At 34.1% G+C, this 19,228-nt stretch overlaps 2 long non-coding RNA genes across 7 annotated transcripts in view; one reads left to right on the top strand and one right to left on the bottom strand.

The window, feature by feature from the left end:
* LOC118352252 (uncharacterized) overlaps positions 1 to 19,228 on the bottom strand; it is a 101,631-nt gene that overhangs the window by 21,357 nt on the left and 61,046 nt on the right. The gene's annotated exons all lie outside the window — the stretch shown is intronic.
* Positions 1 to 19,228, top strand: part of LOC112673361 (uncharacterized) — a 34,052-nt gene that overhangs the window by 1,958 nt on the left and 12,866 nt on the right. For all 5 annotated transcript variants that reach the window (XR_003144750.3, XR_003144749.3, XR_007405498.1 and 2 more), the window contains one exon: positions 1,693 to 1,794. This is a non-coding gene — a long non-coding RNA (uncharacterized LOC112673361). The remainder of the gene's footprint in view (positions 1 to 1,692; positions 1,795 to 19,228) is intronic.

Here is a 19,228-nt window from a genome sequence, read left to right as displayed (position 1 = left end):
TTTCAGCTTATTATGTCAGGATCATTTCCCCCAGCAGCCTTTCTCACAATGATACAAAACAAAGGGATACAGGATATCATACCATTTTAACTGTCCATAACCTGTTTCAAAAGATCTTTCTAAATGGTTGGTTGAAACTCAAAATATGCTTTTCTCTCGGGGCACTTTTAGAAGTAGTCATTAAGATCCAGTTGTAGTTTAGTACAGAGAGCACTGGCTTTATATTCAGAGAAGCCATACCCACAAACTTTATAGTAATTCCTATGTGCCAGACATTGTTTTAAGGCTTCAGAGTAATATTATGAGGAAGTTACTGTTTATAGATGAGGAAACTAAGGCACAGGAAAGCTAAGAAACTTGCCTATGGTTGCATAACTAGAAGTAGCAGTATAGGATTCAAGTCCAGGCAGGGTGATTCCATAGTTCATGCTCTTAACCAGTTTGCTATCATGCCTCTTTTAATGTGTAACTGAAACTCCCTAACCTTTTGTTTCTTCATCAGCAAAAGGAGATAACATCTTTCTCTAAGGGTCAGTTCAAATTTTAAATGAAAATACATATTGTAAATGGTTTGTAAAACTTCAAAACAGTATATAATTCTTGGTTTAATGCATCACTGTGTTTCTTCCATTTGTTCATTCAAGCATATTAATCGAACACTTTCAATGCAATAGGTGAAATAAGATTGAATTCTTGCTTTAAAAAAGCATGCTATCTACTCAAGAGACATAATCAAACAACTAATTATATTACAGAGTGATAAACTTTCTGTAGCAGGGAGATGGGAGAAAGGCTTGGGGTCTTGAATTCCAGTCTATCATTGAATCTAGACATAAGAATTCCAGAGGGCCCCTGCTGCTTGGCTGTAGAGTAGGGAAACCTCTACGACAACAACTGTAGTTAACAACTGATGTAATTAATGCCACAGAAGTTCCTTTGACAAAAGTACTGTCCCCAAACCACAGAGGTTGAGGTTCTAGCCTCTGCCAAAATTGCCCACAGGCACTATTAATCCTGAACTTGATGGAGAATGATAAGTGACAAGTGCTCGGGCAGAAAAAGGTACCTATCTTGAATTGGCAATTTTGGGCACTCTGGTTATATTTCAAAATGTGAATTTTTTCTTTACTATGTTTTGTATCTGGGAAATGACAGAAGTTGTTTCATATGAAAAATTGAGATCATTATAACATTTCTTTAGTATCTTTGATTCAATGAAAATTATAAACTTCAAATTACCTTTGAACTTTTAATATTCTTTCAAGTTTTTATAGGAGAAGGAAAGGTAAAAAGTTGCTGAATTATGTCATCCTAACATTTCATCAGTTTCCACTTCTAAAATGGCAAACATAGGATCTTATTCTTTTAGAATAAGGAATACTGTTCAGAATGGGGCATAAGGTCTAATATAAATTACGGATGAATGCATGATGTTTCAGGGGATTGTCAAGTATTTATTATTTAAAACCTTTATTCAAATACTTGATAATATCCTTCCCTATTAGAAGTCAGGGAAAGGTAAGATCACAATCAAATCTTTATTGTACAACAAATACATACTTCCTCAGAATGCATGCTTCCATTTCATTTGAGGTTTATATAGACCAAGGTATGCATTTTATGATATTCCATTTGAAAAACAAAAATAAGCAACTTGGTATTTATCTTCTTGTTGATTGTTTTATCTTTTAGTGTTTTTTAGGGAGAGCCAAGGGAGGGCTTCAGGTGTTTCCCTAGAACCCATCTGAATCATGGAGATCCACAGCACTGTGCAGAACCAAGACAGAAAATGAAGTAAGTTTAAAAGGATGAGATGATATATAAATCCTCCAACATATGAAATACATGAATAGGTTAGATAAAATTTCCAAAGCTAGATCTCTGTTACAGGCATATAAGGACAACTTGTAGAGGTCATTTCCTACTCATGATGGCCCTTTTTTCCAGTGAGATTCTATTTATGAAGGAAGAGTCTGCAATTCTAAGAAATTCTTATGAAGAAGAAAAACCAGATCTAGGTTATGTATGATTTCTAGTTCATTGAGTTTTGGGAATTGACGATTATTTAAATCTAGCATTAACATATATCATGTTGATAAAGGCATATGCATTTTTCCTCCTACTTTGATGTTTTAGGAGCATTTTCAGCAATATAAAGACATACAATAGATAGATATCAAAGAAGGTGTCATTTGGGAAAAATTCTAAGATATGTTTTATAATTAAAATAATAAGATATATTTAAAATTATTTAGCTATAGATGACTGGTTTATTAGTAATTTCTCTTTATCTGATATGGCCATTCATTTGGAGGGCAAGGAAATCTGTGAACTAGTTTTGAAATTAGAAAATTGCTAAGATACCACAATACCAAGTGCATCAGTCACAGACCAAATTATTATCCTCAAACTCAAACCATTCTGGGAGTTTAGAGTCTTTTCTTTTCTACTATGCACATGAAAAATAATATCTCCCAAAGTAACTCTGATCTACTTTATCTTTTTTTAGAAATACATTCTTGTTCTGAGATAACATGTCTTACTAATAGGCTTCCTTTGCACTGCTCACAAACTATTATATCTTTCTTAACCAACCTATTAAGTGGGAAACATTCTGGAATTCTGAAACAAGCCATTTGATAGAACTGCTAGAATATTTGCTTCTACTGAATATTTTCTACATAATCCCTTAGAAGAAAAGTATTTTTCACTTTCTACAGAAGAACAAATGTGATTGTACTATTATTTCATTGACTGCATTTGGCCTGAATAAAATTTGTATGATGCTCTATTAACTATCACATGAAATGAAGGGAATAAAAGTTTTATCAACTATCACATGAAATGGAGGGAATAAAAGTTTATCAACTATCACATGAAATGAAGGGAATAAAAGTTTTCCTCTAATAATAAAGAAAAATCATGTATAAAGAGAATAAGTGAGTTTGAGGACTATAAAAAGCATCAAAACATGATGGCCATACTAAATTGCTGAGAAAAGTATTCTCATATTTGTAGGCTACTGATCTGAGCTTTTGAGAGCAGATACTACTTAGAAGCCACAATCACATTGCTAAGAATGTTTGGGGGCTGCTTCAAAAACTGTAATGATCAGTGTGAAATGACTGGTTTTTAAAATCCTACGTGTTGTTCAACCCAATAGGAATCCAGCCAAATTCTTATTCCCAGGTCTTTCTTAAAAATAGATTAAGGCAGAAGATGGGTAACATTTATTCTTGCCCCACTATTCAAGTAAAAGCAAGTAAAATAAAGAGCAAGAGCAGTTTTGAAGGGTAGAGGAAGATGTAAGGCACCTGTGAAAGGGGTGTGTGGGAATGGAGAGTAATGGCAGAGCAGCTAGTACTCTAGTCTCACCAGAGAGAGGGAGAGTGCTCAAACCAGAGATATCATATTGTTACTGAATCCTCAACGGGGTTTCTCTATTTTCAATGTGATGGCAACCATGTGTTTGAAGAGTGCCTGGACAGAACTTTAGAGAATATGTGTGTTTAGCAGAATGTATACAGAGAAATGTCTATGCCTTAATGTTGTTCATAATTGTAGATCTTACTAATGGAGAATTAGACTGAATCAACAGGAAGTAGCAAAGTAGACTTTTCACTACTTAATGCTGCCATATATGAAGACAGTGCTGAAGCATCACACAGATGGGAAAGAGACAATGAGACACTTGTACCTACATTTCTGGTATACAATAGAGAGTGAAAAAACAAAAAAGGGAAAGACTGCAACAGAAATATCTATTATATATGAATCTATATAAACTATTGTTTTATTCAAATTATTTCTGATTGTATTTTAAACAAGTTCTATCAATTTCCTTAAAAGTTCAAAATTCACCTTCTTGATTAAGCTTTTCTATGCTAATTCAAAGCTTATGATACCCTTTCTTGCATCTCTAATGTCTAATTTAATGCAATTATAAATATAGACTAACAAGACTGACTATACCAACAGATGTACCTATATGACAATTTTCCCCTTCCTATCTAGTATCTTAAGAGTTTTTCCCAGTGGTGTTGCCATGCGCTGAAACATTCACTGAAGACTTTGGGAGATTCTAGTAGTATATTTAAGTCACATATTTGAATATCTTTAATGGTGGAAACTAAAATAAATTTGATATTTAGCGAACAACTCAAATCCATTCAGAGACAAATCTAATTAATAAAACAAATGACCACAGTATATAATATAACTGAATTTATAAATAAAGATGGCTTAATTCCTAGAATACCATGGAGGACTTACCATAGTCAGCTAACTTTGCTTCCCTCAAAAACCCTATGGAAAGTACAAAAATGGATTTAACATAAAAGACATATCCATAAGAATGGAGAGAACAGCAGAAGAGACAGGAGCTATGCAATTTTGAGAAGTAACTCTAACTTAGCAGATCCAAGAAAGCTGAATATTTTGTTGTTGGTTCTCTGAAAACACAGAACCAAACTGATAGTTCATGTGGTCATAAAAAGCCTCAGAAACCTGCAACATTAGATGCTTCTGAGCCTGGAGTGAAGAGGACATTGGCAAAATAGAAGAAAGTGATGAAACTCCTGAAAACATTTACTAGATCTCACCCCACTTCTTCCACTGCAGTGGAAGTTACTAGGAATAAAAATTTAAATGCAGTAAGACAGAAGAAGCCAGTAACTTACAAAGGAAAACCCATAGGCTAGCAAGGGAGTTTTCAGCAGAAACTTTCCAAATCAGAAGAGAATGGTGTGATATATTCAAAGTACTGACTGGGGAAAATCTTCAGGCAAATGTACTCTACATAGGAAGGCTATCATTCAGAATAAAGATAAAGAGTTTCCCAAAACAAAAACTAAAGGAGTTCATGATCACTAAACCACCCCTGAAAGAAATATTAAAGGGGCCTTTTTGAGTGGAGAGACCAAAAGTGACAGTATAAAGGCAGAAAACACAAGAGCAGTAAAAATGAGTATTTCTGTAAACAATCAGTCAAGGAACTCACAAAACAGAAGGATGTAAAATATGACTACATATAGCTAAAATGTGGGGAGAAGAGGAGTAAAGAAAGAGTTCAAACAAACTACCATCAACTTAATATAGACTGCTATATGCAGAAGAGGTTATATACAAATCTAGTGATAACCATGCATCAAAACCCACAATAAATATGCAGAGAATAAAAAGAAAAAAATCCAAATATATCGCTAAAGAAAATCAGCAAACATGGGAGAAAGACAAGAAAGGATCAGAGAAAATCTTCAGAAAAAAACACAAAACAAATAATACAATGACAATAAACATATAAATCAATAATTATTTTGAATGTAAATGGACTAAACGCTTTAGTCAATAGACAGAGTGACAGAAAGGATAAAAAAAAAAAGGCCCATCAAAAAAAAAAAAAAAAAAAAAGGCCCATCTATCTGCTGCCCACAAGAGCATTATGACCTAAAGGCACCTGCAGGTTGAAAGTGAGAGGGTGGAGAAACATCTAGCAATCAAATGGATGTCAAAAGAAAGCCAGAGTAGCAATTCTTATATTGGACAAAATAGATTTTAATGCAAAGACTACGACAAGAGACAAAGAAGAACACTATATAATAAAAGGGGCAATCCAATAAGAGGATGTAATTAATGCAAATATTTATAGATCCCACATGGGAGCACCCAAATACAAAAAAAAAAAGTTAATAACAAATATAAAGGAAATAATCAAAAGCAATATCATAATAGCAGGGGATTTTAACACTCCCAATTACATCAATGGACACATCATCTAAACAGAAAATTAAACCAGGAAACCATGACTTTGAATGATAAACTGGAACAGATGGATTTAACAGATGTTCAGAACATTCCATCATAAAATAGCAGAATATACATTATTTTTTAATGCACAAGGGTACATTCCAGAACAAATCACATATTAGCCCACAAAATGAACCTCAACAAATATAAAAGTGAAGTCATACCATGAATATTTTCTGACCTCAATGCTATGAACATAGAAATCAACCATAAGCAATAATCTGGAAAGACCAAAAATACATGGAGGCTAACTAACATGCTACCAAACAATGGATGGGTCAACCAAGAAATTAAAAAAGAAATAAAAAAAGTACATGGAAACAAATGAAAATGAAAACACAATTGTCCAAAACCTTTGGGATGTAGCAACAGTGGTTCTAAGAGGACAGTTTATAGGCCTAGCTCAAGTGGCAAGAATCATCTCAAATGAACAACCTAAGCTTACACCTAAAGAAGCAAGAAAAAGGACAGCAATGAAAACCTAAAACCAGCAGAAGGAAGGAAATAATAAAGGAAATAAAGGGCATGAATAACACAGAAACAAAAAAAAAATCATTAAAATTGATAAACCTCCAGCCAGGCTCATCAAGAAAGAAAGAGAAAGGACTCAAATAAGTAAAATGACAAATGAGAGAAGAGAAGAGAAATAACAACAAGCATCATGGAAATATAATCATGATAATATGAAAAACTATATGCCAACAAATTGGACAACCTGGAAGAAATGGATAAATTCCTAGAAACATATAAACTAGCAAAACTGCAAAAGGAAGAAACAAAATTTGAACAGACCAATTACCAGCACTGAAACTGAATCAGTAATTTAAAAACTTCCAAGAAACAAAAGTCCAGGACTGAAAGGCTTCACAGGTGAATTCTACCAAATTTTTTTAATTTATTTTTTATTGGTGTTCAATTTACTAACATACAGAATAACACCCAGTGCCCGTCACCCATTCACTCCCACCCCCTGCCCTCCTCCCCTTCTACCACCCCTAGTTCGTTTCCCAGAGTTAGCAGTCTTTACGTTCTGTCTCCCTTTCTGATATTTCCCACACATTTCTTCTCCCTTCCCTTATATTCCCTTTCACTATTATTTATATTCCCCAAATGAATGAGAACATATAATGTTTGTCCTTCTCCGACTGACTTACTTCACTCAGCATAATACCCTCCAGTTCCATCCACGTTGAAGCAAATGGTGGGTATTTGTCATTTCTAATAGCTGAGTAATATTCCATTGTATACATAAACCACATCTTCTTTATCCATTCATCTTTCGTTGGACACCGAGGCTCCTTCCACAGTTTGGCTATCGTGGCCATTGCTGCTATAAACATCGGGAATTCTACCAAATTTTTAAAGAAGGGTTAGTTAATATCTATTCTTCTCAAACTATTCCAAAAAATAGAAAAGGAAGGAAAACTTCCAAATTCATTGATGAGGCCAGTATTACCTGATACTAAAACCAGATAAAGACACCACAAAAAAAGAGAACTATGTGAATATCGATGGAAAAACCACAAATAAAATATGAGCAAACTGGGGTGCCTGGGTTACTCAGTCAATTAGGCATCTGCCTTTGGCTCAGGTCAGCATCCCAGGGTCCTGGGATCAAGCCCTGCATAGGGCTCTCTGCTCAGTGAGGTGCCTGATTCTTCCTCTCCCTCTGCTTGCCACTCTGCCTACTTGTGCTCTGTCAAATAAATAAATAAAATCTTTATATATATATATATATATATTAGCAAACCTATTCCAAGAATATGTTAAAAAATTATTTAGCATGATCAAGTGGGATTTGTTCCTGGGATGGAAGGGTGGAGTTCAATATTCACAAAGTGATCAACATAATACATCACATCAATAAAAGATTAAAAGCTATATGATCATTTCAACAGATGCAAAAAAAGGCATTTGACAAAGTACAAAATTCATTCATGATAAAAAGCCTCAATAAAGTAGATTTAGAGGGAACATACCTTAACATAACAAAGGCCTTCTGTGAAAAACCCACAGTGAACATCAAACTCAATGGTGAAAAATTGAGAGCTTTCCTCCGAAGGTCACAAACAAGACTAGGATGTCAGCTCTCACCCCTTTTATTCAACATAGTACTGGAGGTTCTAGCCATGGCAATTAGACAACATAAAGAAATAAAAGCATCCAAGTTAGTAAGAAAAAAGTAAAACTCTATTTACAGGTGACATGATACTACATATAAAAACTCATAAAGACTCCACCAAAAAACTACTACAACTGGATAAAGGAATTCAGTAAAGTCGCATGATACAAAATCAATGCATAGAAATTTGTTGCGGTACTAATAATGAAGCAGCAGAAAGTGAAATTCAGAAAACAACCCCGTTTCCAAGTGCTCCAAAACAATAAAATATCGAGGAATAAACTAACCAAAGACGTGAAAGAGCTGTACTCTGAAAATTATAAAACATTGATGAAAGAAATTTAAGATGATGCAACGAAATGGAAAGACATTCCATGCTCATGGGTTGGAGGAACAAATATTGTTAAAATATCTGTACTGACGAAAGCAATTGATAAATTTAGTGCAATCGCTATTAAAATACCAATACTATTTTTCATAGAACTAGAACAAACAATTCTCAAATTTGTATTGAACTACAAAAGACCTCGAAAACCCAAAGCAAACTTGAAAAAGAAAAACAAAGCTAGAGGCAACAGAATTCCAGACTTGAAGTTATATTACAAAACAGACACACAGATCAATGGACCAGAACAGAAAACCCAGAAATAAACCCACAACCTATGGTTAATTAATCTTCCACAAAGCAGGAAAGAATATCCAACAGGAAAAAGACAGTCTCTGCAACAAGTGGTTTTGGAAAAACTGGACAGCTACATGCAAAAGAATGAAATTGGACCATTCTCTTATACCATACACAAAGACAAACTCAAAATGGATTAAAGACAGGAATCCATCAAAATCCTAGAGGAGAACATAAGTAGTAACCTCTGACATTGGCCATAGCACCTTTCTTCCAGATATGTCTCCTGAGGCAAGGGAAACAAAAGCAAAAATAAACTATTAGGACTGTATCAAATTAAATAGCTTCTACACAGCAAAGGAAATAATCCACAAAGGCAACCTACCGAATGGGCTAAGATATTTACAAATGACATATCTGGTAAAGGGTTAATATCCAAAATATATAAAGAACTTATGAAACTGAACACCAAAAAAACAAATAATCTAATTAAAAATGGGCAGAACACATGAACAGACACTGCTCCAAAGAATAAATACAGATGACCAACAGACACATGAAAAGATGTTCATCATCACTTATCATCAAGGAAATGTAAATCAAAACTACAATGAGATATCATCTCACATCTGTTAGAATGGATAAAATTAATAGATGTTGATGAGGATGTGGAGAAAGGAGAACACTCATGCACTGTTGGTGGGAATGCAAACTAGTGAAGCCATTGTGGAACAGTATGGAAGTTCTTCAAAAAGTTAAAAACTGAACTACCCTAGAATCCCACAATCACACTACTAGGTACTTACCCAAGAATACAAAAACACTAATTCAAAGGGATACATGCACCCCTATGCTTATAGCAGCATTATTTATAATAGCTAAATTATGGAAGCAAATTATCAAGATAGTGTGTACATGTGTATATATACATACAGTGGAATACAAAGATAGTGTGTATGTGTGTATATATACATACATACATACATACAGTGGAATATAATTCAGCTGTAATAAAAAATATAATCTTGCCATTTATAACAACATGGATGGAAGTAGAAAGTATAATGATAAGCGAAATAAGTCAGAGAAAGACAAATACTATATGATTTCATTCATGTGTGGAATTTAAGAAACAAAGCAAATGATAAGAGGAGGATAAATTAAAAAAAAAACAGACTCAACAATGGAGAACAAACTGATGGTTACCAGAGGGGAGATGGGTGGGGGGATATGGGAAATAGGTAATGGAGATTACGGGCTGCACTTGTCATGACGAGCATTGGATGATATAGGGAATAACTCAATCATTATGTTGTACACCTGACACTAATAGAACACTGTATGTTAACTAACTAGAATTAAAATGAAAACTTAAAAAAGTGTACATCAATTAATACTTACAAAGTTGGTGAACAAATCTATTCAGCTCTTAATCTTTTTATTAGTTTTGTAGATTGCATATCAACTTATAAGGAACTGATAATTGGTCATCTATTATCAAATTGAAAACTGCACATATAGATTGCATAATGATATTGATGATGATGATTAAAATGTCTCATATTTAAAAATAATAATAGTATCAGAAATTATAATGATAAACAATTGTGGCATATTCCTACAATGTAATGTTGTATACAGCAATTCAAATGAACAAATGAGAAACCTCAAAAAGTTATAAAAATATAGTATTATAGCATTTCTGTAAAACTTAGGAAACAAAATAGTACCATGTAGATTTCAAAAGTATTAAATAATGGTATAAAATTGAACCAACTACTCACATATGCCACAGCATGGTCAAATCTAAAAAACATGTTGAGTGAAAAGCCTCACATAGGAATTTATGAAAAATTATTCTGTTTATAATGAAGCTTTAGAAGAGGTTAAGTGGTTGCTGCCTATGGCATATGGTGACAGAAAATACATCAGTGGTTACTGGAGAAGGTGAACCAAATGGAAAAGGACAGGAGGAAAGCTTTGGAAGGTAATGAAACTATTTCTTATCTTTACTGAGGTGGTGGTCACACTGGTCATCAGTTTAAAAATCTGTATATTCTAATTGTATATAGTTTATACTTGACAATCTTTATTTCAAACAAACAAAAATTATAGTAGTAATAATAATAATAGTAATAGTAATAATATAATCCTTAAAGTATTGCCAGGTATCCTCTATAGCAGGTAAAGGAGTGATTAATTAAAAAGTCTTAAGCAGTGATAATTTTTTTGTAATGGGAGCAGAGGTTCTAAGCAAACCTGTTTTAAAGGGCTACCTGTATGGACCTGTATCAACTCTGCATTTTTTATTACAAAAAGTACAGTCATATCACTTTTCAGTTATATAAATGAGCTCTTTTCACATTTGATCTATTGACTTTATTTAGCGCCATGTCAATCTGTACAATTTCTCTTTTCTATTTCTGGGCCAATGGCTGTTCCTAGAGTACCTCTTGAATCTCCGTATCTTGATCCAAAATAGCATTCACTGTGAAGACACTGGTGCTATTCTGGGAATATGTTTCTCTCAGATTATAATTAACTGCTTTCCACTTGTGGCCTTGACCTATCACACAATGATAAGCCTCAGTTTTATTTTGTTTATTGATTATCCATACTCCAACCTCTTACTCTGCAGACCTGGATAGGTCTCAGGCTGTGCTTTCTTTCATATAGTCCCTGTAACTCACTAGCTTTGGACTCAGATAAACACTTCTCTAGTGAGACAGAATGTCACCTTCCCTCAACTGTCACATACTTTGTACTTGATAAGAGTTTGTTCCCATCTCCAACACAAATAGTCAAATAAAGGGGCTCTGCTGAGGCAACAGATCTCACGCTCCCCCTGAAGTGTGGGAATGGTAAGGTGATGGACAGCTGGCTGGGAACAGCTTTCACAATAATCCTCCTACAGGGTAATGCCATCAGCCATTCTGAGGTTCCCATAAGCCACTGATATAGCCTTTAATTTTATCAATGGCTTTAATGTACTTTGAAGGTTTTTTTTTAATATACATTTTAAAATCTTTCATATGCAAAATTAGACAAGGTAGTACAATGAAATTTCATATATCCATTATCCAGATTCAAAATTTATTAGGAGTTTGGTACATTTATTGTATTTATCATAAAAAATGATTTTAAATAAATTTTTATTCATCTTGCATTCCTCTCTTACATATTTCACCATATTTCCCTAAAAATTGTGGACTTTCTTTTTTAAGCATCGCCACTGTGCAATTACTAAACCTAATAAAATTACCAGCAATTTCTTGGCATTATCTAATAGCCCACAATCACTTATTCCTCATAGTCTCAAAATGTCATTTTGCAGTCTATGTGATTAAATCGGGATCCAAGTACAGTCTATAGGTTCATACATGTTTTTTGGTTGCTATTCTCTCAATCTAGAGCAGTACTTTATTTTTTTCTATTTAATTATTTATTTATTTATTTATTTATTTATTTATTTATTGTATGTTTTTTATTGGAGTTCAATTTGGATACAACAAATGTTGGCAAGGATGTGGAGAAAGGGGAACCCTCTTGCACTGTTGGTGGGAATGTGAACTGGTACAGCCACTCTGGAAAACTGTGTGGAGGTTCCTCAAAGAGTTAAAAATTGATCTGCCCTATGACCCAGCAATTGCACTGCTGGGGCTTTATCCCAAAGATACAGATGCAGTGAAACCCCGGGACACCTGGACCCCGAAGTTTATAGCAGCAATGTCCACAATAGCTAAACTGTGGAAGGAGCCTTGGTGTTCACCGAAAGATGAATGGATAAAGAAAATGTGGTCTATATATACAATGGAATATTCCTCAGCCATTAGAAATGACAAATACCCACCATTTGCTTCAACGTGGATGGAACTGGAGGGTATTATGCTGAGTGAAATAAGTCAATCGGAGAAGGACAAACATTATATATCTCATATATGAGACTCATTGGTCTCATTCATTTGTGGAATAGAGCAGTACTTTCTATTCTTCTATTTTGTCTGTTACACCATTGGCTTATGGACACTAGGGCTGCTGCCCCCCTGCAGGTCATACCACATCCAGAACTGTCTGCTTCCTCATGGATATCTAACTTGTTTCTCTGCCTCCTGCATTTCCTGTGTATTCAAGGTATGATTAGATTTAGATTTCTTTTTTTCAAACTATCGTTTGTTGGTGCAGTGTGCTTCATCAATACAAAGCACACAGGAAGGGACATTCATCAGTTGTGACTCATCTAGGGATGCTAAACAGAATCATTATCATTAGGTTCAGGTCACTAATGATCTGACCTGTCCATTGTAAACATTTGTATCACCCTTTCATCCAATAGTGATGATCGTTCCTGATCAGTTATTTCAATAGTAATTGAAAATGGTGATTTTTCTAATTCTTTTCTTCCCATATTTCAACAACTGGATTTCTCATATAAATACTATTTCCTTATCAACTAGGAATATTTGGCTACCATGAATATAGTGCAAACAGGAAAATAAGGGTAAATACTTTCCTAATTGCTATTTTCTGAGTAAAGAATTAGTGATCTAATGACCTACAGTAGTATATAATACATTGCTTGCTTTTGCCGGGAATGCGGAGGGAAAAGAGGAGGAATGTGGATGTGGAGAAGGTGGCTTTTTCTTTCTCTTTTTTGAGTATTTAAAAAATATACACACACAGCTTTTATGTGTGTTTCAATAAATTGTATTCAACATTTTGTTATTCCAACTGTCTCAATAATCTTATTGGTATCTATATCCCTTTGAGATGCCATACGTGGTCTCTAATCTCTTCCTTGTTTTCTGACAGAACAGGACCCAGCATTATTTTTTTGTGTTATGCCTACTCCCAGAAACACCATTTATCCAAGGACCCTGGTTCTTTCAGTAGTGAATGATATTTAGGACCTGCCATCAGGGCACTAAGTATGCACACTGCTATTGTTTGTCTTCTAAGCCTTCTAGAAGACAGTGCTTTTGTAGGTTGAAGATGTATTAGCTCTTGGTCATGGTATAAACTGCCTTTTTCCCCCAGTTTGTCATTTTCATTTTATTTCTCATAAGGTTTTTTTTTTCTTTTAATAGTCAATAGTGTAAATATAATTTTTAAGCTATAGTTAAATATATCATATTTTATATGTTACTTCTAGATTTTGTTAAAATTAGAAAGATTTTCTCACCATTGAGTTACAAGGGATTTCGCTTTTTATGCTCAGATCTTGAATCATAAGGCATTTACTGTGGATTATGGTATGGCAAGTGAATTGAATTTTATCTTATTTTAATGGCTAGCCAGTTTTGTCAATACCATTTTTTAATTTTTATTTATTTTTTAAAGAGTTTATTTATTTATTTATTTATTTAAGGAGAGAGAGAGAGAGAAAGAATGAGAATTAGAGCACAAGTTGGAGGGGCAGGGGGAGAGGGGGACATAGGCTTCCTGCTGAGTAGGGAGCCCCACACTATTTTTTTTTTAAGATTTTATTTATATATTTGAGAGGAAGTGAGAACTAGAGTGTGAGAACACAGAGGGAAGAGAGGGAGAAGCAGACTCCCTACTGAGCAGAGCCCGATGTGGGTCTCGATCCCCGGACCCTGAGATCATGACCTGAGCTGAAGGCAGACTCTTCACCGACTGAGCCACCCAGGGGCCCAGCCCCACACTATTTGAGCTAAAAGCAGACACTTAACCAACTAAGCTACCCATACATCCCTCAATACCATTTTTTTAAAAACTTAATTTCCTCTCAATTGATTTAAATCACAATCTTTTTCATATTTTCTGTTTCATATCTATTTGGGTCTATTTCTGAATGTTCTATTATGTTCCTTTTGTTTTTCAAAATGTTTTTATTTTTATTTTTATTTTTTATTTTAAGTAGGCTCCATGCCCAACATGGGGCTTGAACTCATGACCCTGAGATCAAGTTTGCATACTTTACCCACTGAGCCAGCCAAGAGCCCTCTTCCTTTTGTCTTTCCATCTTTCAAGTCAGACTATTAATTATGTAAGACTTATGATGTGTTTTATTTAATATCTATGTCTAAACTCCCTACACTGTACATTTGTTGTAGCATGTTTCTGGTTATCTTTATTGTTTAATATAAACTTTCTCTTCACTTTGTCAACCCCTCCAGAAAAAAATCATTGCTTTTTTATGTTAATTTTATAAATTTGTTTAAGTGACATTTAAATGATATTGAGAGTTCCTATTAAAGGATAAAATGTCTTTTTACTTTTCTCTCATTAAATTTTCAACATTTTTAAATTCATTTATGTCTAGGTATATTAACTTTTTAGTTGCCTATTGTAAATGAGGACTTCTATGCTGTATCCACTAACTGGTTCTTATCTATGTATATGGAAACTATTGATTTTTGAATGTTAATCTATATCCTGATATTTGTCCATTGATTCTCTTGGGTATCATTTAAGGCTTTCATTCAAAATAGGGTTAAATGTCTCTATCCAAGGTACCATGAAAAAAGCAAAATGCATTATGCCTGCAAATAATGCTTTGCATACATTCAACATCTGATAATTTTTTAGTTATCATTGTTAGTTTTTGTTTATTAAATTATTCTTATAAGGCAGAAAGTGGTAAGTGCTACTGAATTTGAGAGGAGGGGACTAAGCTGACTATAGTCAGTGGTACTGCAGCAGATTCAGCTGGCTGGGGGACATATGAAGAGGGTATTATTGCAGAGCATAATGCAGAACAGGGGAATCACAGAGAAAGAATAATTTGTCAACTTTGAGCATAAAGAAGATTTTACTCAAAGCTAAATGCAAAAATCAAAATATTATGAAAAATATTATGAAATGCTTGTATTTACATTATTGCCTCAGCAATTGTCACACTCACTCTTAGGACAGCATGTTTCTTCCACATATAAGCCACTTGGCATTCAAGAGAATGAAGTACTACACTTTTGAGAGTACATCCAAGGCACCTGGTAAAAAAGTGACCATCATATCTTACAGACACCAGCTATCCTTTAACAGCAGTTTTGCATCATGTGTGCTAGCTGAGAATCAGTTACAGTATCAGAGTTAACCCAATATGATAAGGAAGTGCAGATAATACTCTAATACTCATTAGAACTGCAAAAGGAGTTGCACTCAGTGAGCAATTCTCTTCAGAATTCTGTAAAATAGCAAGACTACATTGAATTAACCCTGAGCCATGAGTTGCAATATCATGTCCCTTGGATGGGAAAAGGAAAATGTTTTATATTCATTAAGAAGGATGCTGCTATGGGATTAGGACTAGGGAAGAGCAGGCTGAATGAATGCTTATCACCAATGAAACAGTCACACTCATTGTTTTTAGCATGTAAGAGCAAAAATTATTACTGACATAAGTGTTTTGCATTTAGAGATGAGAAATCAAAATTTCAGATGCCCTAGTGAGTATGGTAATTCTAAAGAATATCAAGATCTGGGCAGAAGTTATCAGTTTCCAAGTGTGATAAATAATTTCACTAGGGATGAATCAGAGGGTGGTAAATCACTGTGGCTGAAATTGAGCTACACTGATAAATGACCATGTCCTTTTATCCTTCCTGTTATTGTTGTGATCATCAATAAATACTCCAAAAATTAAAGTTCTTTGAGTCACTAACAGCATTAGAATTTGTTAGAAATGCAGAGTCTTGGGCCCCACCTCAGATCTACTGATTAGAATCTTTGAGATGGGTCCCTAGAGTCTATGTTTTAATAAGTCTTCCGGATGATTCTGATATACACTGAAGTTCGAGAAGCACAGCTTTTAAAAATATAGAACCATCAGGGATCTGCTTTCTAAAAGTAATCAGTGACTTGGAGAAAGCAAACAAGATGATTCTTGGCAAATTAAATGAATCCTGGTGAACTGGTGACTATAGTAATCCATCTAAAACTTCTTGCTTTGTGGATTACATGTTAAAGAGTAGAATCCCACTAGTGTGACCAAGTATTCACGAAATTATTCTAGGTTTATATTATAAAAGTTGCATAGAATCAATATAACAGTGGTTAAATGACTGTATGTTTGATAAAAGGGTATAAAATTATCTTTGCATTTACTAGATTTGTGCCTTAGGTAAAAATGAATCCCGAGTTTATGTATATTATAACCAAAATTCATTTTATACTTCTCATTTATTGGGTTTGAATCAAATGTACAGAGGTATACTTTAGTTTTGATTATATGAAATACACATCCATATGTATACACACACATATCTGGAAAAGTACTGACATAGCAAAATCACTAGAATTTTTATTTGCTGGAAACTTTCTTGACTCAGTGAAGTTTTATCCACTTATCACTGAGTCATACATCATGTATGTAGTAGTGAACAAAATGAACACAGTCCACAATCTCATGGAAATAAGGGTATAATATGGGAGCTTGACAATAAATGTCATGCTTATACCTATATAATTACAATGGAGAGATGATTACTGTGGGGAGGCAATTCTTCATGGGTTTCTTGTATTTCTATGTGTCTTGTGAGCAAGAGCACCAATGCCCTTTTTTTTCTGAATTGTCTTTTCAAGGTTGTGTGTACAGTTAATAGCTTTGGAAGATAGAGATGGTATCTCCCTCTATGGCATAGCACAGGCATATTTACTGTCCAGTATAATAAAGACATCTCCTGGATAAAAGGGCAAGCAAGTATGTCCATTATAAAAGACTCAGGTTCACTAAGCTCAGGGTTTCTTCCATAATGCAATGCTTTGCGTTAACAGAGGTCATCTGGCTCTCTCTGCATCATTCTATGGGAATTAGGGCTCAGAAAAATGGTGCAAAAATATCAATATTCTGGCTACTGCTATTGCTGTGGGTAAAAATCTATCCTTCATCTCTGACCCAGGAGCCTACAATTTTTCATGAGATTCAAGAAACTGTGGCAGGATAACTTGTTTGCTTGTATATGGGGTAAAATTGGATTTTTACCTTAGGTTTACTGGACAAGTCTGTCTCTATCTCCCTCCTCTATCTCTTTTCCTCTCTTTCTTCTCTCCATCTCTTTCTTTTTTAGTAATAACATTAAATGTAGGACAGCACAATTTTTAGACCAAAACTTCTCATGAGAGCTTATAAAGATTTTACATCTCATTTATAATGTGAAACTTATCTTTCTGACAAAGTTTTACTAATTTCTTGGTGTAACTGACTCTCAAGTAACATTTAACAGAACAAATGTTCTATTCTCACAAATATCCAAAATAGAAAATAAAGAATTAGTGAATACATGTTGAGCTTCAAAGAGTCAAGCCTGTGGAGGAGAACTGAAAAGCCAAAAAAGCCTCCTTGAACACTAACAGAAAAATAAGAGCAGCTACCCTCTGCTGCTGTTGTTCTTGATTTTAATCAGAAGGCCCTGCTGTTTCATGGTTATGTATTGAACTGGCTCCATGATTTAGATTTAGATTTTTAATCAGGTTGAAGAAACATTCTACTTCCTAGTTTACTGTTTTTATTAAAAATGGATTTAAAACCTACCAAAATTCCTGTTAGCAGTTTTTGAGAAGATTTCTTTCTTTTCTCCAGTCTTAAATAACATGTTAAATTATACTAATAGATTTCTAATATTAAAACTTCTTTGCATGCCTATTTGTTTCCATGAACTACTATTTATATGCTATGAAAAAGTCCATGAGAGAAACAGAATCAGAAGAGCCAGGTTATAAGCAAGGAAAGATATTCTCTATTTATGGTTTGATATTAAGCTGACTTGAGTCTAGAATAGTTTTTGTTGTATTCTGCAGATGTACTTTGAAGAGTCTAGAGATTTTTTAAAATTCTGTTTGCTTTATTTTCAAAATTTTCTGGTTATTTTATATAAGCTCTTACTTTTTAAGCGTTTCAAATTTGATTTATTTCTTTAAATGCAAATATTTTGAATTATTATTTTATATTTGGTAAATCAATATCTGCCTTCCGTGTAGGTTTGATTTTGCATTTTTTTTCTTTCTATCTCTTATATCTTGTTTCTGCTGGTACATTATGAGGGTGTGTGTGAGAAAAAAGAAAGAGAACCAGTAAGTGTTGGAAATTTTTCTGTGGAAATTCTTTGAGGAAATATTTATATTTACTTGTCCAGTGCCTGGGTACATTAAGTACTCATAACCACTTTAAATTATAATTCTTTGTGTGTATGGAAGGGGGTATGCCTTAAGAAATATCTTTTTCAATATCATTTTCAGAGCTCTTGGTCACCCACTCTTTCTCTTCATCTTGTCATGCAACTGCCTAGTTACTATTGGTAGAATAATTGTAATTTGTATCTGTATGGTATGTCTCTTCACTCCTATACACCTTTTCTGCCTATTCACAGTAATAGATGTGGCTCAGGATGTACTCAAATGTCCTTACAGTGGAGATATCTCTGGTCTTTCTGTTTATAAGCACTACTTTTGGGTAAACATGTTTGTCAGAGTTGTTTGTCAACTCTTGGGTTTATCCCTCAGCTAGATTTCCTTTACCTTGCATTTTTCCTTGCATTCAACCCTTTTCATAGGTTGTGGTCTGGAATTTTCTTGCCTTCTAATTTCTTTGTAAATGTAGTTTAATAATAATGATAACAATAAAAATAATCATCATCATTATCACTTTGATGTTGATTTCAGAAAGAAGAGAGGGGCAGAGTTGCCTTCACCAAAGCATCTTTAACTGAATTTGGTTAAGC

Source organism: Canis lupus, chromosome 24, assembly GCF_003254725.2.
Source record: "Canis lupus dingo isolate Sandy chromosome 24, ASM325472v2, whole genome shotgun sequence".
Classification (NCBI taxonomy): Eukaryota; Metazoa; Chordata; class Mammalia; order Carnivora; family Canidae; genus Canis; species Canis lupus.
This window is presented reverse-complemented; position numbering and strand designations above follow the sequence as displayed.